We start from the raw sequence: 24,321 nt of genomic DNA on the forward strand, positions 1-24,321 counted from the left end.
AATAAATAAATTAAAAGAAGTCTCAACATTAAAAAAGAATGTTACAAGAGACAAAGAAGGACACTACATATGATCAAGGAATCAATCCAAGAAGAAGATATAACAATTATAAATATATATGCACCCAACATAAGAGCACCTCAATACATAAGGCAAATGCTAACAGCTATAAAAGAGGAAATCAACAGTAACACAATAGTGGGGGACTTCAACACCTCACTTACACCAACAGACACATCATCCAAATTAATAAGGAAAAACAAGCTTTAAATGACACAATAGACCAGATAGATTTAATGGATATTTATAGGACATTCCATCCAAAAACAGCAGATTACACTTTCTTCTCAAGCGTGCACAGAACATTCTCCAGGATAGATCACTTCTTGGGTCACAAATAAAGTCTCAGTAAATTTAAGAAAATTGAAATCATATCAAGCATCTTATTTGACTGCAACACTATGAGATTAGAAATCAATTACAGGGGAAAAAAACACATTAAAAATACAAACACATGGAGGCTAAACAAAACATTACTGAATAACCTAGAGATCACTTAAGAAGTCAAAGAGGAAATCAAGAAATACCTAGAGACAAATGACAATGAAAACACGACGATCCAAATAAAATAGGATGCAGGAAAAGCAGTTCTAAGAGGGAAGTATAATAGCTATACAAGCCTACCTCAAGAAACAAGAAAAATCTCAAATAAACAATCTAACCTTACACCTAAAGGTACTAGAGAAAGAAGAACAAACAAAACCCAAAATCAGCAGAAGGAAAGAAATCATAAAGACCAGAGGAGAAATAAATTAAATAGAAACAAACAAAAAAAAAAACAATAGCAAAGATCAATAAAACTAAATGCTGGTTCTTTGAGAAGATAAACAAAATTGATAAATCATTAGCCAGGCTCATCAAGAAAAAGAGGGAGAGGACTCAAATCAATAAAATTAGAAATGAAAAAGGAGAAATTACAACAGACACCACAGAAATACAAAGCATCCTAGAGACTACTACAAGTCAACTCTATGCCAATAAAATGGACAACCTGGAAGAAATGGACAAATTCTTAGAAAGGTATAACCTTACAAGACTGAACCAGGAAGAAATAGAAAATATGAACAGATCAATCACAAGTAATGAAATTGAAATTGTGATTAAAAATCTTCCAGCAAACAAAAGTCCAGGACCAGAGGGCTTCACAGGTAAATTTTATCAAACATTTAGAGAAGAGATAACACCCATCCTTCTCAGACTCTTCCAAAAAATTGCAGAGGAAGGAAAACTCCCAAACTCATTCTATGAGGCCACCATCACCCTGATACCAAAACCAGACAAAGATACTACAGAAAAAGAAAATTACAGACCAATATCACTGAATATAGATGCAAAAATCCTCAACAAAATACTAGCAAACAGAATCCAACAACACATTAAAATGATCATACACCATGATCAAGTGGGATTTATCCCAGGGATGCAAGGATTCTTCAATATACACAAATCAATCAATGTGATACACCATATTAACAAACTGAAGAATAAAAACAATATGATCATCTCAATAGATGCAGAAAAAGCTTTTGACAAAATTCAACACCCATTTATGATAAAAACTCTCCAGAAAGTGGGCAGAGGGAACTGACCTCAACATAATAAAGGCCATATATGACAAATCCACAGCAAACATCATTCTCAATGGTGAGAAACTGAAACCATTTCTTCTAAGATCAGGAACAAGACAAGGATGTCCACTCTCACCACTATTATTCAACACAGAAGTGCTAGCCACAGTAATCAGAGTAGAAAAAGAAATAAAAGGAATACAAATTGGAAAAGAAGAAGTAAAACTGTCACTGTTTGCAGATGACATGATACTATACATAGAAAATCCTAAAGATGCCACGAGAAAACTACTGGAGCTAATCAATGAATTTGGTAAAGTTGCAGGATACAAGATTAATGCACAGAAATCTTTTGCATTCCTATACACTAATGATGAACAATCTGAAAGAGAAATTAAGGAAACACCCCCATTTACCATTACAACAAAAAGAATAAAATACCTAGGAATAAACTTACCTAGGGAAACAAAAGACCTGTATGCAGAAAACTATAAGACACTGATGAAAGAAATTAAAGATGACACAAACAGATGGAGAGATATACCATGTTCTTGTATTGGAAAAATCAATATTGTGAAAATGACTATACTACCCAAAGCAATCTACAGATTCAATGCAATCCCTATCAAATTACCAATGGCATTTTTTACAGAACTAGAAAAAAAAATCTTAAAATTTGTAAAGAGAAACAAAAGACCCCGAATAGCCAAAGCAGCCTTGAGGGAAAAAAACGGAGCTGGAGGAATCAGACTCCCTGACTTCAGACTATAGTACAAAGGTATAGTAATCAAGACAATATTGTACCAGCCCAAAAACAGAAATATAAATCAATGGAACAGGATAGAAAGCCCAGAGATAAACCCATGCACCTATGGTCAACTAATCTATGACAAAGGTAGCAAGGATACACAAGGGAGAAAAGACATTCTCTTCAATAAGCGGTGTTGGGAAAACTGGACAGCTACACGTAAAAGAATGAAATTACAACACTCCCTAACACCATACACAAAAATAAAATCACAGTGGATTAGAGACCTTAATGTAAGACCAGGCACTATAAAACTCTTAGAGGAAAACATAGGAAGAACACTCTGACGTAAATCACAGCAAGATATTTCTTGATCCACCTCCTAGACTAATGGAAATAAAAACAAAAATAAACAAATGGGACCTAATGAAACTTAAAAGCTTTTGCACAGCAAAGGAAACTATAAGCAAAACGAAAAGACAACCCTCAGAATGGGAGAAAATATTTTCTAATGAATCAATGGACAAAGGAATAATCTCCAAAATATATAAAGAGCTCATGCAGCTCAATATTAAAAAAACAAACAACCCAATCCAAAAAGACCTAAGTAGACATTTAGGCCTATTTAGGTCTTCTGCCATTTCTTGGGCAGAAGACCTAAATAGACATTTCTCCAAAGAAGACATACAGATGGGCAGGAAGCACATGAAAAGCTGCTCAACATCACTAATTATTAGAGAAATGCAAATCGAAGCTACAATGAGGAATCACCTCACACCAGTTAGAATGGGCATCATCAGAAAATCTACAAACAACAAATGCTAGAGAGAGTGTGGAGAAAAGGGAACCCTCTTGTTGGTGGGAATGTAAATTGATACAGCCACTATGGAGAACAGTATGGAAGTTCCTTAAAGAACTAAAAATAGAATTACCATATGTCCCAGCAATCCCACTAGTGAGCATATATCCAGAGAAAACCATAATTCAAAAAGACACATGCACCCCAATGTTCATTGCAGCACTATTTACAATAGCCAGGTCATGGAAGCAACCTAAATGCCTGTCGATAGACGAATGGATAAAGAAGATGTGGTACATATATACAATGGATTATTACTCAGCCATAAAAAGGAACGAAATTGGGTCATTTGTAGAGACGTGGATGGATCTAGAGACCGTCATACAGAGTGAAGTAAGTCAGAAAGAGAAAAGCAAATATCGTATATTAATACATATATGTGGAACCTAGAAAATGGTACAGATGAACTGGTTTGCAGAGCAGAAATTGAGACACAGAAGTAGAGAAAAAATGTATGGACACCAAGTGGGGAAAGCGGCAGAGGTGAGGGTGGTGGTGTGATGAATTGGGAGATTGGGATTGACATGTATACACTGATGTGTATAAAATGGTTGACTAATATGAAAAAAAAATTTAATATAAATAAATTAAAAGTAAAAAAAACGGAAAATGGGCAAAGGTCTTAAAAGACACCTCACCACATAAGATATACAGACAGCAAATAAGCATATGGTAAGATACACATTAGGGAATTACAAATTGAAACAACAGTGAGATACCATCTCACATCAACTCAGATGGTGAAAACTGAAAATACTGACAACAGCAAACGTTGGTGAGGATGTGGAGCAACAGGAACTCTTATTTATTACTGGTGGGAATGCAAAATGGTGCAGGTACTTTGGAAGATAGTTTGGCAGTTTCTTACAAAGCTAAACATTATTTTACTATACAATCCAGCGATCACACTCCTCGGTATTTAGCCAAATAAGTTAAATTTTATTTACAAACAAATTTATAGTTACCAAAGCAGAAATGTGTGGGGAGGGATAAATTAAAAGCTTGGGATTAACATACACACACTACTCTATAGAAAATAAATAACCAACAAGGACCTACTGGATAGCACAGGGAACTCTACTCAATATTCTATAATAACCTATGGGAAAATAATCTCAAAAAGAATGAATATATGTATATGTGTAACTGAATCACTTTGCTGTACACCTGAAACTAGTACAACATTATAAATCAACTATACTCCAGTAAATTTTTTTTTTTTTTTTTTGCGGTATGCCGGCCTCTCACTGTTGTGGCCTCTCCCGTTGTGTAGCACAGGCTCCGGACGCGCAGGCTCAGCGGCCATGGCCCCCCGGCCCTGCCGCTCCACAGCATGTGGGATCCTCCCGGACCGGGGCACGAACCCGCGTACCCTGCATCGGCAGGCGGACTCTCAATTACTGCGCCACCAGGGAAGCCCCATAGTATTTCTATTTAACAGCAATGAACAATCTGAAAATTCAATCACTGTTGCCCTAATTCAATCACTCAACAGTCACATGTGACTAGTGGCCATTCTATGGGATGGCACAGACATAGAACATTCCCATCACTGTAGAAAGTTCTACTGGACAGCACCAACCTAGCACAAAATGAGGGCTCTGTCTCCTCACCTCAAAAACTGGGATAGTTTCCATCTCACAGGTTGTTGTGACTATTAAATAAAATGATGTCTGGAACAGAATAGGTGTTCAGTAAGTGGTGGTATCTTTATGACTCATAAACAAGGAGTCGGCCGTGTTGGTTGTTGGGATGCCCTGGCGATCCTCAGTGCTACCACTAACCCTCCATGTTACCTTGGATAGCTCACTTCCCTGACCTTGTGACCCAGCGCCCTTGTCTGGAAAACACAAGAATTGGGTTAGATGCTGGTGATCACTTCTGATATTTGAATAGCCTATTAATCAAAGGATCTTTCAATGATAAATGATTAAAGAAATTTTTTCACTCTATCTCCTCCACAATAGGGCTAAATCATGCAAAATGTAGAGAAAAGGAAATAGGGGATATACAATTTTTTCTCGTTTCTGTGAAAGGTCCTAGAATTCTTGGTGAAATTTAACAATTAAAAAGCATTCATTCTTTCAACATAATGAGGAAGAAAGAAAGAAAAGGCAGAAGTTGGGGAAGGGGGAAAAAAGCATATAAATTTACAGATTGACTCAACCTGTTCCAGCTGGGGGACATTTGACCTCGATATATCTTCTGAACAAAGTAGGAGGGAAGGGTTTCCTGCCATCCTTTGTCATCAAGCAGGCCAAGCCTGGCTAATGGGAACTGTCACCTGGGCCTTTCCAGGTCAGAAACGAAGAACAGCAATTAACTCCTCTCGGGGGCCGGGGGCCCTGAGCCGGCCCTACTAGGCCAGGTAGCTAAATCATTAAAAACACAGTTCTTTTCAGTGATAAAGTTTGCAGACGCGTGAAACCTGCTGCTGGCCATTAATCTGGGCTAATCAGGTTGGAAGCTGGGCTGTTTTATTTAGTAATTAATGGGTTATGTGAAAAACATGATCCGTGGCCTGGGGCGTGTCTGTAGAGCCCTGTCCAGGCAGAGAGAATGGAGGACGGTGGGGATTCCCTGGAGAGCCACTCAGCCTTATGCAATTATAGTCATGGGCAAATGCTGAAAAATGACCCTGGGTTCGTATTGACACCCAGGAAAGAAACATTGCTGCCAACAGCACAGGCGGAGTATTGAAGGCCGATAATTGCTCTCTCCCCGCTGCCCCTCCCTGCCACCTGCTAAGCCAGGCCCAAGGTTTCAGAGATGCACGGTGGTTCTGCAGGCACACACTGCTCCTGTGGCTGTGGACAACCTGTGTTTGAAAGTGGACCGGATGGAGGATGGGGCCCTCTGCAGAAATGTGGGTCCCAAAAGGAAGAGAGGAAGCTGAGGGTGGGAGAGATGAATGGCTCTGGCTTGACACCTTGGTGTCGGGTGCTCAGCGACGGCCAAGAAGGAACGACCACTTGGCGACTGGATGGAGGGATCTGGAGCTCAGGACCTGCCCAAGAGGTCTGGGCTGGAGCTGTGAGCCTAGAGGGGCGCGTGATCATCCCGAGAGGCTGTGTTGAGAGCAAAGGCTGAGAGCAAAGAGCAGAAGGCCCGGCTCAGGGCCCCGGGTGTGGCCCAGCTGGAGGTCAGCACCCAACTACGACCCAATCCCCTTCACATAGTTCTGCTGTCGCTATGCTGCTTGATTCCCTCCTCCACTCTTGCTACACACTGAGTCACCAGAAACCAATTTCTGCCTGTTCCGCCTTCTAAACTCCCTCCCGTCTTGTTCTTCCCCATGGCCTCCCTCTGCGGCAGGGCTAGCATCTCTGCTGTAGAGTCTGAGGCAGTAGCTACTTTCAGGTCTGTCCATTTCCGTTCTTACCTCCTCTGAGTCTCCATCATGGAGTCGGGGTGATCTTTCTGAATTACAAGTTGGCCGAAAACTTTTGGGATGTTCCTGAATGATTTAAAGATAAAATCAAAATGCTTTACCAGGTGACCAAAGTCTGGCACGATACCAGGGCCTTGCTTCCTGTCCAGTCACCTCCTCTCCCCTCACCCTCTGTGACCCAGCCACCCTACACTTCACTCACTTCTACAAACGTGTCTTTCAGAAACCTCTCCCCGTCCCTGCACCATGTAGCTCCTACTGGATCTTTGGGGTGTCAGCTGGAACACTCCTCTTCTAGGATAACTCACCTGGCCCCCCAAGCTGGATTCAGAGCCCTCCTGTGGGTGCCACAGCCCTGTGCTTTCAGGACATCTACCACTTTGCGGCCATTGTCTGCTTCCCTCTGTCTCCTTCCAAGCCCTGGGAAGGCAAGGCCCACACTCATAGTGCTGTTTGCTATTGCACTTCCAGCTCCTAAAATGGTTCCTGACATAGTAGGTGCTCAATAAAATTTGTTGCATGAATGAGTATAAAAATTCTTTGAATCAGAAGGCCCCTTGAAGGGCACTGAGACTCAACCCTCACTGTACAAATAAGGAAAATGACCCCAGAGAAGGCCAATACAGTACATGTGGCAAATTAGTGGCAGATCAAAAAGGGACCACGGATCTCTTGACCCAGCCTAGGGGTCTTTCCAACAAACTATATTACCTTTCAATTCACATCTGCCACTGCTTTTTCTTTGGAAGATTTACTACTTAAATTCCTTGTGGAAGGCCCTCGACCTTTTGAGCAGTTTAAGCAATTTCTCCAGATGAACAGCCTATAAGTGGGAATTGCTGACATTTCCATATAACGTCAATGACTAGAAGGAATTTAAGGAACATTCCTGAAAGTTCATGTTAACCTTTCAGTTGACAGGTAAGAGGGAGTGTTTTGGAGCCAGAAATTTAAACCTGAGTTTCAGTTCTGGCTCTGCCATGCATGAGCTATATAATGTGGGGCAGTTTACTGGACCTCTCTGTGCCTCGCTTTTTTCATGTATAAAATGGAGATAATAACAACACTGACCTAATAAATTATTGCTAACAACAAGTGAGATGCTGGAACTTCCCTGGCGGTCCAGTGGTTAAGACTGGGTGCTTCCACTGCAGGGGACATGGGTTCGATCCCTGGTCCGGGAACTAAGATCCTGCATGCCACGTGGCACAGCCAAAAAAAAAAAAAAGTGAGATAATAATAATAATAAAGATGATGTTTATTAAGGGCTAGATACTATGTTAAGTGTTTTATATGTCTTATCTCAATCTCTAGTGTATCAGTCTCTCATATATCTTTTTTTTTTTAACATCTTTATTGGGGTATAATTGCTTTACAATGGTGTGTTAGTTTCTGCTTTATAACAAAGTGAATCAGTCTCTCATATATCTTTTATCTTATCTCAACACCTATGTGGAACAACATACTATTCTTATCCCCATTTCATAGATGAAAAAAAGCACAGCACAGAAAGGTTCAATAAGTTGCCCAAGGTCACACAGTCGGTAAGTGGAAAAGCCAGGACCAGCTCACTTCTAACCACTGCCCTCAATTTCATGTGCAGCCCAGTTCCTGACACACGTGCTCCATCCATGTTTCCTACTATGAGTAGAGGCAACACCAGAAGCAACAGTTGAGATTGCATTTTGTCAAAGGCTTGGGTTATAGTAGGTGCTCAGTAAATGGTAGCTTGGGTTATAGTAGGTGCTCAGTAAATGGTAGCTTGGGTTATAGTAGGTGCTCAGTAAATGGTAGCTTGAAGAGTCTGTGTCTGGGAATGTGTTTTCTACTGTTCCTACTCTTTCTTTAAAAGGCCTCTAGGAGCCCTTGTGAGGAAATCCAATCAGCAGGCATGGGTCCCCACGGAGCTAGGTGTTCTGGCCACAGAAGAGCCAGTCCTCAGAGGGCCAGGAGTTCTGGGACCAGCTGACTTCCACTCAGCTGCCAAGTCAAGATGTGCCAGGACCTGGTTTCATCTCCTTGCAGACCTGAAGCTAAGCCTTGTGCACACAAACCAGAGGAGTGCCAGGTTAAAATGCCCAAGGGCCGGCCGATGTAGCACCCACAGGACTGCAAAGGCCCTGGGGGGGAACCTCTGCCCCAGGACTGGGCCCTGGATGCCAACTGGAGGACACACCCTGATGGCCCCTGCCCCTCCCTAGGCTGATCATGCAACAGGGTAGATATTCCTACTGTCTCCTTTCTCCAGGGGCAGCCTCTCATTCCTCAAAGACATGCATCTCTTGTTGGCCTTACCGCCTAGCTGAACAAGGGAAGGTACCAGCTAGTTAGGTCCAACTTCACAAGAACACCAATGGCGCCATTCCTTGGCAAACTGGGAATTCATTGAACCCCAGAGATAGAAGGGTGCTTGCGTGGAGATCTCCTATAAAGGTAGGTGTTATGGAAATAAGATTGAGACCCTGGCCTCTGGAGGCATCCTGCCCAGGTTCGAGTCTGGGCTCTGCCATCTATCAGCTCTGTGACCTTGGGCATGTTTCTTAATTTCCCCGGGCCTCCATATTCTCATCTGTACCAATGGGAATAATAATGTTACCTACTTCATAGAGCTCTGTGAATGTTCCATGAGAGAACTCACGGAAAGCACGGTTGACCGTTGAACAGCTGCAGGTTTAAGCTGCAGGGGTCCACTTATAGGTGGATACTTTTCAATGGTAAATACTACAGTACTACACAGTCCATGGTTGGTTGAATCCGCAGATGTAGAGGGACTGTGTATGCAGAGGGCAGACTATACACTATACACAGATTAACACCCATGATTGTTCAAGGGTCAACTGTATTTAGAATGGTGTTTAGGACACAGCAATCGTTCAGTAAGTGTCAAGTGCTTATTCTTATCCCTGCACCTAGTGCAGGAATCCTCACTATGACTAATGTGCGGCTCGTATCCACTTAACCACTTCTAATGATGGGAAGCTCATTACTTTCCAAGCACTTCTGTTGTTACTGGACAGCTCTGATTATTGGATGATCCTTCCTGCTCTATGCAGCAATTAAAATGTGCATGTAGGAAGCCTACTATACTAGAATGAAAGATACCCAAGATATATGCAATGAAAAAGATCAAGCTGCAGAGCAATATGTGTTTAAAAAAATAGGATTTGCCCCGCTCAGCTCAGTGACTGATGACAGATACTGGCCCCTCCCTCTGTGTGATTGCCCCGCCCCCTCCATGGTTTTAGGCAGCAGGGCAGGCTGGTAGGTAATGGAAGAGAGTTTAGGTGCAGAGTCTCTGCTGATTAAATCTCCTAGCTACCTGCTAATCCAGTCTCAGAGAGGGTCAGTCCCAGAGCTGGACCAAAGGAAACTCACTGGCCACAAGGGGTGGTTTAGGTCATTTTTTAAATGAAGTTTGGGATCCAGAATTGATGGGAATTCTTGGATCTGTCATTTAAAAAATTTCCCAAACTCCCAAGACTTGGCCAAATATCTCTCATGCAAAACTTAATGCGTGCACATCAGGGCAATCGTAAGTCATCTTCCCTTTCAGGACGCTCTAAGGGTCCCACTGAGGGCCTCCTCCTATCCTGGGGCGATGGCCCCGCCCTGCCCTGCCCACTGCACCTGTTCCCTACCCAATCACGAGGGGGAATCAGATTTCCTCTCTGCACCCACAACACCTGGAGGCTTGGCATAGTATTATGTAACCACTTCATTAGCAAAGAGAGGATGCTCACCTTGTCTGCTAGCTTCCCTCTGCCAGAGAAGTTTCTGTGGGTCAATGGAAGTTTGCAGACCTGGGCCATGTGAGTATGCAAACCTCCATCATATTCATTATTTTATTCAGTTTTACAATAAACCCATAGAGGAGGTCTATTTGATCCCCATTTTACTTATGAGAACAGTGAGGCAAAGACAGGGAAGACTCATCTAAGTGCAGACGTAGGCTGACACCCAGCTCTCCCAGCTCCTCATTGCATGTTCTTTCTGGTCCCACTGGCCCCTTTGCAGCTTCATCCTTTCCTCCTGTCTTTGTTCCTAAACCAGTTCCTCTGCCCTCTTCAATCTACCATCTTTCGCTACCATGGGGAAGAGAAGTCCTCTTTTAGGAGAAGAAAAGTAAAAGGAAAGTGTGACAGAACAGAAAACTATTGGAAGCCCAGGGAGCTGCAGCAGCAAAAACGAACATGGGGCTTGTTCATCCTGTGAAAGCCCCAGATTACCCAGGCTGATTCTCAGGGTCTGATTGAGGGTAAAGCCAAGGTCCTCCTGATGGCTGTGAACGGTCGGTCACTCTGCTCAAGGCTTAACAGAGGCCAGCTAATGAGGCTCCATGATGCAACTGAAGAAGAGGACACAGATGGTCAGGTCTGCCCTGGGCCCGCAGTGCCCACCCCGAGGCCACGCAAGAGCTTTAGAGCCCTTAAGCTGTACTTTGAAGAAGGGCAGGGTAGCTGCCAGATGAAGGAGGCAAAGTCATGGACCGCTATCGCCATGGCAGCCTCACTCAGCAACATCATTTATAATAGAGAGAGAGAGAGAAAAAGGGAACACCAGCCCCCAGGCAGTCCCCATGCTTACACCTGGCCCCCAGCATCTAGGAAAGCGAGGTGAGGCTGGTGTGGGCATCCCCTCCCTGCTAGCTGGGACTCTACTCTGCAGTCTCCACCCTGGCATTGCTCTGGAGGGTGCCCACTGCCCAAGGTGGACCAGAGGCCATGTGGGGATGTGGCCTCAACCAGCACCAAGGGACCCTGGGTAAGGAGGAACCCCTGAGGGTGCTATCTTACACTGCAGCTGATGCGGACCCCAAATGGGACTTGTGTCTCCTCTGGAGCATTTCTCAAGTGGCTGAAAGCCCTGGGCCAGCCTGAGAATGGGCAAGGTAGCTGCCCAGCAGGCTAAACTTCCCCACTTAAAATATCAGCACGTTGGACAACCTACGAGTCTGAGGTGGGAGCTGGAAGCTCCCCCAGGTAAACTCCTCCTGGGCTGAGAAGGTGCAGGAGAGGATCCAATCCATCTTCCTTCTAAGTAGGGTTTCTCTTGGGGCCTTCATTTCTGCATCTGCAGAATGAGGGACAGAAGGAACTTTCCAGTCTCTCCAGTTCTGCTCTCCTATGATTCTGGAAATCCCACACCTTCACTTCTGCAAGGCTATGTCCATTCCCAGACGCAGTAGCTCCTGGTGGACACACACGAGATTTTATCACAGAGAGAGGCCACTCTTACCAAGGGTTCTCAGCATCAAAAATAAGAAAATATTGTTTAACTGTGACAGCCCCAAATTCAGCTACATTCAGTTACATGGTTATTTAATATAATAATATAGGTAAGAGTTCTTACCTCTTTCCTTTAATTCAGCCAGAGCTTTGCCTGGAGCACCCCCATAGATTCCTCCAGGTCTGAAAGCTCCCATTTTAGGTTCTGGTGCCAGGTTTCACGGTTTCCCAGAGTCCAGCATCTGAGGAATATCTTTTTTGTTTTTTGCTTTTTTGTAAAGGACCTTCATAAACTTCCCCCCCCTTTTATTTAAATTGAAGTATAATTTACAATGTTGTGTTAGTTTCAAGTGTATGACAAAGTGATTCAGATATATAATTTTTCAGATTCTTTTCCATTATAGGCAATTAAAAGATACTGAGTATAATTCCCTGTGCTGTACAGTAGGTCCTTGTTTTTTATCTATTTTATATACAATAGTGTGTATCTGTTAATTCCAAACTCCTAATTTATGAAGGTAAATTAGGATCTTCATAAACTTTAAAAAATACATGAGAAGAGGCATAGGTAAACATACACATCTGTTCAGCAAAATGCATCCAGTACCCTCAGCACAGGCCCTGCGCTGGGTGACAGGCTACAGTCTCATGGGGGATGCAGACAAGACACGCAAACAGAAAGCGACGTCAGGACGCGCCCTGTACCTTGATCTTTGGGCATTTGGGATCACATTTGAACACAGGAGACATAGGCTGAAAGTAGGAAACTCATATGCCCTGTTCACAGGGCTGGGGGGCAGGTCACAGAGACCCTGCTGGCAGGCAGGAGAGTCTCCCCTCCCACTGACCCGCCTGTCCCCTCGCTCACTGCTCTGATCACGTGCAGCTCCCTGGGGACCCCATTGTCTGCACGGATGAGCTTGGGTTCATTTGGGAAACCCGTCCCTGGGAATGGAAAGGGAGACTTCAACCATGGCGTTGGACTTTTGTGTTAATACAACTGTGTTTTGTTTGGGAGTTTTATTTTTTTTCAAATAACCCCTAAGAAGGTCCCCAGGCCACGACAGACAGATGCATCGTTTCTTTTTATTCCATCAGTCAGGGGAAAAAAGTGAGAAAGAGGAAAGAAAGGGAAGAAAGGAGAAAGAAGCCCCCAAGAGCACCTCCCGTGTCCTTCCCATCCGCCACGTATCTCCTTCCAGGGCTTTGTCCCCTGACTGCCTGTAAGGACGGTCACTCTGGCACTCAGAGCGACTACCCTCTCCACACTGCAGGTCTCTCTCCAGCAGCTCCTTCCGGCCGCACCCAGCCAGATGGGCTCCTCTGGAGGAGTGGGTGGCAATCCCGGCAACAGGGGCGTCCAAGCCAGACACAAGCAGCCCGGGCTTCTCCTGGAAAAAACCGCCAGTCCCTGGAGAAGGCCGAAAGCAGGCCGCTGGCGTCGCTGGCCTTTTATATGGCTGCAAAGAGGGTTCATTCCGAGTGTAGGCCGGTTTATAGCAGGAGCAAGGAAATGGTTTGTTTGGGGATTTTTCCTATTAGGGATCCATCAGGGATCCTGTGCATTCAAAATCATCTCGTATTTTCTGTTTTAAAAAATCCTAAACTTTCCATTTATCCGATAATAAAATTAAAGGCATGAAACTTAATACAAGATGTCTATTTTGAATCTGAAGCTATGGTATCAAATGGGACTTAGGCCTAGTTTGGAAAGAAAGAAAATTCAGTTAGAAAGAGTGCAGAGAGTTAGAAGGAAGAGAGCAACAGGCTTCTCTGGAACGGGTCCCCCACTTCCCCCCTCCACTTCCATCCATCCTATCCTCGTCCTTTCCTTTGCTCCTCTGCCCCTTCCTTGAATCTGTGGTCCCCTCCCTCAGCTCTCGTGAGTCCCACTGCCTCCACAGAGCATTCTGGGGTTCTGTCCCTGCCCCTCTGGTGGCTGCCTCAGCATCACTGCAGCCCTGGTCCACATCTGCCGATGCCATGTTATCCCTTCTCTTCTCACAGAGCAGACTTGCCTGCGTGGCTTACCCAACAAAGACCAGGACCGCTTGCTCCTTGAAGGCAGGGGTGGGATTTGAGATGCCCCTAAAATCCCCCTGCCACCACTGGCCTGCCGCATAATAGGTATCCAACATGTCTGAGCAGAACTGCAGGTGACAGAAGGTGACGCTGAGACTCCAGCAGGCTTAGCCCAGCTGCTTGGCACCCCTGCCTTCACCAGGATACCAGCCGTGCTGACTGGAAGTTTCTTCTGCCAATCTGTTCAGTCAACATGTATTCATGACGCCAATCTCCCAATGAAAAAGAGCTCATTTGGGCTTAAATTTAACATGGGGGGGTGGGGAGTGGGGAACATGGGATGTGAGTTCACAGACCTTGAATTTGCATTTTAACTGGGCCATGTCACATTAGCTCTTGATATTATTTGCTCATCTGTAAAATGGGCATAATCATGGTAATACCATCCACCCTGCCTTCTTCTCCGAGTGTTTGTAAGAGAATATCTGTGAAGAGCGCTTTGTAAAGAGCATTTATCATATAAACGACTGCAAAGCAAGCTTTCCTGTGCTGGGAAATGTTATTCCTTAAGCCATTGCTCTCACTACTTAGAAATGGGTTTGAGAATTAACAGAATTAAAGACTGTTTTTTTTAAGAAAAAGAATCTATGCATAAATTATGGTCGCCCTGCTGCCAGAAGTGGGGTGGGAGGACATTAGGGAAGGGACCTGGGTAGGTCTGAATGTGAAATGGTGACCGGTTTTCCTGGAGCCAAGAGGACGTGCGAGGTACGTTTGGACATGAAGGCTGGGGATGTAGAGGCCCACATGCATGTTAGTGGCTCCCTAACCCTTGAGGATCTTTGAGCCATGAAGCAGGGTGCTGTGAGCTCCAAGTGTGGTCAGCGCGGCAGGGCGCATTGGACGGGGAAGGGAGATACTGGAGAGAGGCAGACTCAGACCCACACTGCAGGAAGGGGACTCTGCAGGTCACTGCCTGCGTGGGGGGAGGGGGAGGGGGCAGCCCGCAGGACACCAAGGCTGGGTCGTCTGTCATCCAGGGCACCCCCATCCGTGCAAGGCATTGTAGCTGTCTGTGGTTTGTCCGTCTCCCACACTGGCCCATACATTCCTTGAAACAGGTGTCATAGCAATATTAGGTGCCCAGCATCTGGCCCATGGAAGGTGCTAATACGTATGTGTGTGGAATGAACGAGAGTGACTCACTTTTATGCTCTTAGTGAAGCTAGGACTCGTGCTTTGTGAGAGAGCTACCTTTTCAGTAACATGGCCCCCTGGACCTTCCACCTCCCCAGGGTGGATAAGGCTCTGGGAAACTTCCAGGTGCCTCTCTTCAGACTTTGCCTTGGCCCTTCCCATCTGATGTAGGTCCCCTGGGACCGCGAGACCAGCCTGGACCGAAAGCCTGCCAATCACTGAGAGCCATCATGGCCAGATTTGTAGAGTATCTGCTCTGTGCTAGGCCTTGGGGGAATGACATACATCATCTCATTTAATTCCACTTCATCTTTATCACAATCCTTTAAAAGGGTTATAATCCCACTTATTAAATGTAGGAGCTGGGGCTCAAAAAGTTCAGTGACTTGCCCAAAACCATACAACGAGATCCAATTTACCCAAAGTACTATGCTGTGAACTCCTTAAGGTGGGATTGCCTTCTGTTCGCTATTGTATCCTCCACAACCTGCCTACACTGCAATTTTGAGTATTTGTTGAATGAACGACTGGGACAAGATTCTTCTGATTCCAAAGCTCAAATGCACTCTGAGCCGCCATTGCCTCCAGAAATAACATGAAACAGATGGGCTTGGTGTGAAGTTAAAATGTTTGGTAAATATAGGGGTATGGAAGCCACCTGCCTTCCAGAACTCCCCAAATCCAGAACTTCCAGAACTCCCCAGACAATGCTTGCAGATCTCCTTTTGAAGAGGTTTGGGCTTCAGAGCTCAGCTCACTTCCCATTGGGGCTTATTTGTGGGTCCGATCTGATTCTCAAAACTGGCACTGTCAGCTGCTACCAGGCAAACAGGCAAATCTTCCAGCAGAAGCTAAACAAACTCCCTTTATTTCCACCGCATCTGAAACCTGCTAGCTAGTCCTGGCCACTACCCCATCCTGACCACACCTCCCAGCTCCCCCAGGGCCCTTTGTCAGGGAACTCGGAGGAACTGAAAGGTTAACCGAAAGGGGGCCGTCTTTGTTGCCCGAACAAACTAGTGGTGGGGTTGTCTTCTCAGCCTTCCTGGCTGAAGTTTCAGCTGCTGCGGCCACACAGAGCAAGCCTTGTTCTTTTGTGAAAGTTCTAGTCCCAGTTTTGTTCCAGGGTTGTGGAGACTTCGGCAGGGTCTTTGTGGCCAGAGAATCTTCCTGGACAATAAGGCCACCTCCTTCAAAGAGCCTGCTCCACCCTGGAGGGAGAGCCGAGGCTTACAAACTGCCTGGCGGCCCAGCACTTGTAGATGTGGAAAGTTCCATGCGGCCTGGGAGAAAAGGAGAGCTTGGGCCTCCACAGTGCCAGGCCCCTCGTAGGCCAAGTCACAACCCAGAGAGAAGGGTACCTCCAGGCCTCATCAGGTGGGGTCAACATCAGCCACATCCACTTGGGGACAAGATGGGAGACCTAGACTCAGCTGAATTGTCTCTCTCAGAAGCTGGCTTTTCCTGCCTGGTATAGCTGGTGTCCCCTCTTGATCTAGAGTGCCAAGACTCTTCATAACCAAACACAGAAAATTCAGTCGGGGAAGGTAAGCGTGGAAAAAGGGTGACATTTTATTGAGTATTTACCAAATGCCAGGTGCTGTGGGAAGCACTTTTTTGTTTTTAAATAGACATACCATAGCCGTTTATTGAAAGGCATAATATAGAAATGATGTCAAATGATCACAAATTGATAGACAGGTTTAATGCACTGTCTATCAAGATACAATAACAATTAATATTTATTAAGCATCTACTATGTCCCAGGTATTCTGTTAAGCCATTTATCTATATTGTTTCATTCCATGTTCATAATCATCTTTTAAGGAATGTAGGAATATTATCATTCTCATTTTGCAGATGAGAATTTGAGGTTCAGAGAGGTTAAGCAACCTGCCAAAGTTCCCACAGCCTTTAAGTGGTGAGCTAGGATTTAAATGCAGGATTTGAATCCATGTCTGTGCAACGGAGAAGCCTATATTCTTTGTTTCCTTATTGAGGTATAATCGACATACAATATTCTGCACATATTTGAACTGTACAAGCGGTAAGTCTCTGCATATGTGAAACCATCACCAAAATCAAGCTAGTGAACATACTCATTGGCCCCAAAGTTCCCTTGCGCCTTTTACAATACCTTCACCCTGTCCCCAGCCACCCACAGATCTTCTATCACATTAGTTTGCAATTCCTAGAATGTATGATTCCTAGCATCATACAATATGTCCTCTTTTAATTTTTTTTTAATCTGGCTTCTTTCACTTAGCATCATCATTCTGAGATTCACCCATGTTGTATGCATGTCCATTCTTTTTAATTGCAGAGTTGTAGTCTGTTGTGTGGATATACCAGAGTGTGCTTATCCATTTCTCTGTTGGTAGACATTTGAGTGATATCCAGTTTCTGGCTGTTAGAAATAAAGCCACTAAGAACATCTGTGTACAAATCTTTGTTTAGACACAGGCTTTCATTTCTCTTGGGTAGACACCTAGGAATGGGATGGCTAAATCATATGGTGGGCTATATATTTAACTTTTTAAGAAACTGCCAACTGTTTTCCAAAGTGGTTGTATCTTTTTACATTTCCACCAATAGTGTAAGAAGGTTCCAATTGCTCTAGATACTTGTCAACACTTGGCATGGTCAGTTTTCAACTTTAGCCATTCTAATAGGTATATATTTGTACCTCATCTTTTCACGTGCTTATTTGCCATTCTACGTCTTCTTTGGTGAAATGTCTATTCAAATATGTTGGCCTTTTTTTTTTTTTTTTTCCGATACGCGGGCCTCTCACTGTTGTGGCCTCTCCCGTTGCGGAGCACAGGCTCCAGACGCGCAGGCTCAACGGCCATGGCTCACGGGCCCAGCTGCTCCGCGGCATGTGGGATCCTCCCGGACCGGGGCATAAACCCGTGTCCCCTGCATCGGCAGGTGGACTCTCAACCACTGCGCCACCAGGGAAACCCCTGTTGCCCATATTTTTAATTGGGTTATTTGAGTCTTATGATTGACCTTTTTTTCAGATCCATAAATATTTTCTCCAGTCTGTGGCTTGTCTTTTCATTCCCTTAACAGTGTCTTTTATAGAACAGAAGTTTTTAATTTTGATGATGTCCTATTTATCAATTTCTTTTTTTAATGGATGGTGCTTTAGTTGTGTTTGCCTAACTTGAGCTTGCAACGCTTCTCTCCTATGTTTTCTTCTAGAAGTTTTATAGTTACAGTTTCTACATTTAGGTCTATAATCCATTTCATGATAATTTGTGTTTATCACGAATTGAAGATTTTTTTGCATATCCAATTGTTTCAGCACCATTTGTTGAAAAAAATCCTTTCTTTATTGAATAATATTTGAAATTTTGTCAAAAATCAGGTGTTCATATGTGCATGGGTTTATTTTTGTACTCTATTCTTTACCACTGATCTATTTGTCTGTCTTTATGCCACCATCACAGTGTCCTAATTAATCTACCTTTACAGTAAGTTTTGAAATCAAGTATTGTTAATCTTGTTCTGGTTTATTTTATTTTGCAAAGCTGTTTTGGTTTTCTAGGTCCTTTGAATTACTGCCATGTGGATTTTAGAATCAGTTTGTCAATTTTTACTAAAAAAAATGTGCTGGGATATTGATGAAACTACCCTTAATTACATGCTGATCACAGTTTTTAAACTTTTTATTTATTTATTTATTTTTGGCCGCTTTGGATCTTTGTTGCTGTGCACGAGCTTTCTCACCTTTGTCTCTAGGTGAGTGGGGGCTACTCTTTGTTGTGGTGCATGGGCTTCTCATTGCAGTGGCTTCTCTTGTTGTGGAGCACGGGCTCTAGGCACGTGGGCTTCAGTAGTTGTGGTGTGCAGGCTCAGTAGTTGTGGCTCGCAGGCTCTAGCGTGCAGGCTCGGTAGTTGTGGTGCATGGGGTCAGTTGCTCTGCGGCATGTGGGATGTTCCCGGACCAGGGATTGAACCCATCTCCCCTGCATTGGCTGGCAGATTATTAACCACTGCACCACCAGGGACGTCCCGCTAATCACATTTAAATTTTACCAAAATTCTTTGAGTTGTGGCATTATTCTTAGTATTTTATAGATGAAGAAACCAAGACTCATATAGGTTATAGAATCTCATTAGTGACACAGTAAAAATTTGAACCCAAGTCTGCTGTAATTCTTGCTACCACTCTACCACAGTGCTTGAAGGAGCTAGCTGGGACATATGGTGTCCCAGCTCTCAGCTGGCACTCCTCATTGGAACAGTTTTGGATTGTATTTAATACCTGAAGCCATCATTTGCTGTTTACTTGATTGCAAAATAGGCCTTCAAAAACATATTCTTCATGCTCTCTCTGGTCCTCTCTTCATCCTCATTTCTTCCGTGAATGGGCAAAAATGCACACTCTCATCTATGGGTATAATATGTTCCCTCTAAGTCTCACTAACTGTTATTATAATGAGAACTTACCAGACTTGTTTATAAATGTTCAAATATTCATCTCCTTGAAAAGCATGTCACTCTCCTGTTGAAAAACAATTGATGATTCCCCAGTCTTATTGAAATTAAGTTGACTCCTAGAGCATATTGAGAGTAGAAAGAGACCTCAGAGATCATGTATACCAAACAGCAGTGAAGCAATATTCAACTCTGTTATTTCATATGTGAGAGCTGATTACCAAGGAGAGGAAGGGACATCTTGTAACACCACCTCTGACAGATTTTCTGGGTTTGATTTTGTTTGGTTTTGAGCTCTATCTCAGGATTTTTATTTCAGTCTGGTCTAATGTTTTTGCCTCTAAAAATGTAAAAGACTCACTGTGACATTCAAGGCTCTCCTCAATTGCATTCCAGCTCATCCCCTGTCCTTTTACCATACTCCACTCAAATTGTGCCCACACCAGCAGAGCCCTTCCTGATGTCTGTGCTTTGTTTCTGCTGTCTTCAGCTAGTGATGAACTCTTTTTTTCTATCGGCATCTATTTTTTTCTATCTGCATCTATTTCTTCTGAAATACCTTCACTCCCCATCATTTGAGGCTGATCTCAAATGCCACCTCTTCCATGAAACCTTCTCTGATTCCCCCAGCTGCATGCATAGGTTCTCCACCACCACCCCAAGTTCTCATTCACCTGGGTCTGAGATGAAAAATACCCTGTGTGGGATTTACAGCAGATAGGTAACTACAGAAGAGAAGATCAGTGAATTTGATGACATAGCAACAGAAACACAAAACAAAAGCCAAAGAGATAAAAAGAGAACAGGAAAAAAAATGAACAGACCATCAGTAAGCTGTGGGACAGCTGCAAGTGACCTAATGCATGTGTAATGGGGATCACAGAAGAGGAGCACAATATTGAAGAAATAATCGCTGAAGTTTTTCTAAACTTAATTAAAACAAACAAACAAACTGTATACTCACAGATACAAGAAGGTGGACAACCCCTCAAACTCAAGAAACAGGAAGGAAAGTACAAGGCATATCCCAATCAAACTGTTTAAAACCAGTGGTAAAAAGAAAATTTAAAAAGCAGTTAGAGAAAAAAGACACAGCGTGTACAAAGGAACAAAAAGTAGAATCATAACAGATTTCACACTGAAAACACCACCGCTCAGAAGACAGTGGAGAAGCATCTTTGAAGTTCTGAAAAGGAAAACCAACTTAGGAATTCATTGCCCAGCAGAAAAACAACTTTGAATATGAAGGTGAAATAAAGACTTCTTCAGACATATAAAAGCTGGAAGACTTACTGCACTTAGTATGTGAATCTCTAGGTCCATTCATGTTGCTGCAAATGGCATCATTTCATTCTTTTTTTGGCTGTGCCAGGAGGCTTGCGAGATCTTAGTTCCCCAACCAGGGATCAAATCCGGGCCCGCAGCAGTGAAAGCACTGAGTCCCAACCACTGGACCGGCAGGGAATTCCCATATTTTATTCATTTTTTATGGCTGAGTAATATTCCATTTTATACATATATATATATATATATATATATATATATATATATATATCTCACATCTTCTTTATCCATTCATCTGTCAAAGGACACTCAGGTTGCTTCCATGTCTTGGCTATTATAAACAGCACTACTATGAACATCGGGTGCATGTATCTTTTCAAATTAGAGTTTTTGTCTTCTTTGGATATATGCCCAGGAGTGGGATTCCTGGATCACATGGTGACTCTATTTTTAGTTTTTTAAATGAACCTCCATATCATATGATATCAATTATATGCGGAATCTAAAAAAAATGTTACAAATGAACTTATTTACAAAATGGAAACAGCCCTGAGCCCCGTGGGGTGAGTTTGTGCAGCGGGAGGCCGGAACCTGTGGGATATCTGCGTGGGCTTGAGCCGTGGCTGAAAGTGGCCAGCCCCCTCAGGCCCGGGCCCTCCTGCAACAGTGCCTGCACGCCCAGCTGCAAGTATGCCCTGCTGAGGGGGACACTGCGGCCCAGTGCGTGGAGGTCCAGAGAGGATTAGTGATCTACGTGTGATTTTTCAAGGGAGCTGATAAAGAGCTTCTTCCCAAAATGGTTAATACACTGTTAAATGTGAAATTAAGTGAAACAGAAAATGGCAAGCACGTCTCTATATTGGATCTATCAGGCAACATTCTTACCATCCCTCAAGCCACCCTTGCGGAGAGAGTAAAAGGAAGAAGCGTGCAGTATCACTCTAACTCTGGAAAAGAAGAGGGGTTAGAACTTTATTCCCAATTTGTGACTCTGTAAAAAAGAATTAGCTGCTAACAGCAAGTGTGCTGAAGCTGGGGGTTGTGGTGGAACATGGCACTTATGGCAACAGGCAGGTGTTAAAGCTTGACACCAATGGTCCATACACACACCTAATTGAGTTTTGAAAAATTAACAGTTTCTATAGTTGTAATTAGATTCTCTTCCCCTTCTTCTTGAGTACACTAATCTGCAGCATTTTTAGACAAGAAAATCCTGGGTCCCATCCATAACTCTGCAGCCTGCTAATTGGATGACCTTGCCACGTCACCTAAACACTGGATCTCAGTCACCTTCCATCCTGCTTTCCCCTAAACTCACACTCAAAAATTTGAAAAATGCCTTCTATTCACTTTATGGTCATTGATAAGAACATGGAAATGTTCCTAGAGAGCTGCATTTAAGCATTTTACAATTAAGCATTCTATGTAACCAAGAAAAATGTATTTCTTATACCCTCAAATGTATGTAGTATGTAATAAAAATCACTATTTGGGTTAAAACTAGGTAAAACCCAGCACAAACCGATAATAACTTTGTCAATTTTGTTTTAGCATTACAGATTTCCATATTTTGAATGAAAGAATATGCAATTTACTATTCCTTCTAATCATATCTATGAAAATGTAATACAGAAATGTTATTGTGCATTTTAATATTACTTTCCAAGGACATCCAAGTGCTTTAAATTATTTTAAGAATTTTTAGTTGATATAGGAACAAGGTATGGGGGACTAAAAGTTGTTTTTATTTAATATACTAATGGCTTAATATTCTGTTTCTCAGTTTTTTACCAAAATAATGTGTGTTGCATTTTGTCTTTGGTTTTTAAAAGTTACTGTTTCATTAAATTAGTGTTCATAAATCTTTTAGGAAGTTCCTTTCTTGTCGGTTTAGATTGCTATAAAAGGAATAAAAAGGGATGCTTTCTACAGGAAAAACAAACAAACAAACAAACAAAACAAAACGGAAACAGACTCACAGACATAGAAAACAAATTTATGGTTACCAAAGGGGCGGGGCGTGGGAAGGGATAAATTAGGAGTTTGGGATTAACAGATACACATGACTATATATAAAATAGATTAAAAAACAAGGACCTACTGGATAGCACAGTAGTTCAATATATATTCAATTATATATATTCAATATCTTGTAACAACCTATAATGGAAAAGAATCTAAAAAGGAATATATATATATATATATATATAGATAGATATATATATATATATGAATCACTTTGCTGTACACCTGAAACTAACACAACACTGTAAATCAATTATACTTCAGTAAACTAAATAAATAAAAAGCTGAAAGAGTTCAGCAGCAGCAGGCCTATACTATAAGAAATAGCAACAGAAATTCATTAAAAATGATACCAGATGGAAATCTGGGTCTATGGAAAGGACTGGAGAGTCCCAGGAATGGTAACTACATGAGTAAGCGTATATGATCTTTCTTATTAAAAGTCCCTTTCAAAGATCATTTTTAAAAACATAATTGCCTGTTTAAAGCAAAAATAATAGCAATGTTTTGGGGACTTTATAACATAGGTCAAAGTAAAATGTATGGCATCAATACACTGTATAAAGTTTCTTAGCCATTATCACAATTAAGAGCTTATTACACCAAAGGTGAAATATGACAGTTCACTTTTTGAAGTACATCCTTCCGTGCAGCTGAAATGCCACCTCCTCCAAAAAGGCCACCTAGGTTGATGGGCTTTCTTTGGTCTGTCTTCCCACAGCACTCCATGTCTCTTTTAGGAGTGCTCGTTCTCTAAAGTTATTGTCTGTGATCCAGCATTATTACTCTCCTCCTCATGTTCAATCCCTACCAAACTGTTTGTAGAAAAGCTTGAGCCTCCTAGATCTCTCTGAGTTTGAAAGAACAAATTTAATCAGAGAAGTGAGGAAATGCAAAAGCAAAGGAAAACAGTCAAGCAAGACAAATAATAATAGTTTAGCCATAAAACAAAGTCAAGGAACTTTAGTTCCTCCTCAAGGGCTATAGGTAATATCCTGAGCCGTATCCTTGAGTTGTTTTGCAGATACTAAAACCCCCAGAAGGGCTTCCCTGGTGGCGCAGTTGTTGAGAGTCCACCTGCTGATGCAGGGGACGCGGGTTCGTGCCCTGGTCCAGGAGGATCCCACGTGTGGCGGAGCGGCTGGGCCCATGAGCCATGGCCGCTGAGCCTGCGCATCCGGAGCCTGTGCTCCGCAATGGGAGAGGCCACAGCAGTGAGAGTCCCACGTATCGCAAAAACAAAAACAGAAGCAAAACAAAACAAAACAAAAAAACCCCAGCAGAGCAAGAGGGAGGGGATACGGGGATATATGTATACGTATAGCTGATTCACTTTGTTATACAGCAGAAACTAACACAACATTGTAAAGCAATTATACTCCAAAAAAGATGTTAATAAAAACAAAATAAAATAAAACCCCCAGCAGGTGGAAGAAGTTAGCTATGCTGACCACAGGCATGTGGACCTCAGAACCAGGTTGATGATGTTAACTCCA

General features: G+C 43.0%; 1 pseudogene; it reads left to right on the forward strand.

The window, feature by feature from the left end:
• LOC113627809 (D-aminoacyl-tRNA deacylase 2 pseudogene) overlaps positions 1 to 22,540 on the forward strand; it is a 29,776-nt pseudogene extending 7,236 nt beyond the window's left edge.
• Positions 22,541 to 24,321: the final 1,781 nt, after the last annotated feature.

The sequence above is a fragment of the Aethalodelphis obliquidens genome, unplaced genomic scaffold (assembly GCF_003676395.1).
Source record: "Aethalodelphis obliquidens isolate GAN/ISIS:26980383/991018 unplaced genomic scaffold, ASM367639v1 scaffold1, whole genome shotgun sequence".
NCBI lineage: Eukaryota > Metazoa > Chordata > Mammalia > Artiodactyla > Delphinidae > Aethalodelphis > Aethalodelphis obliquidens.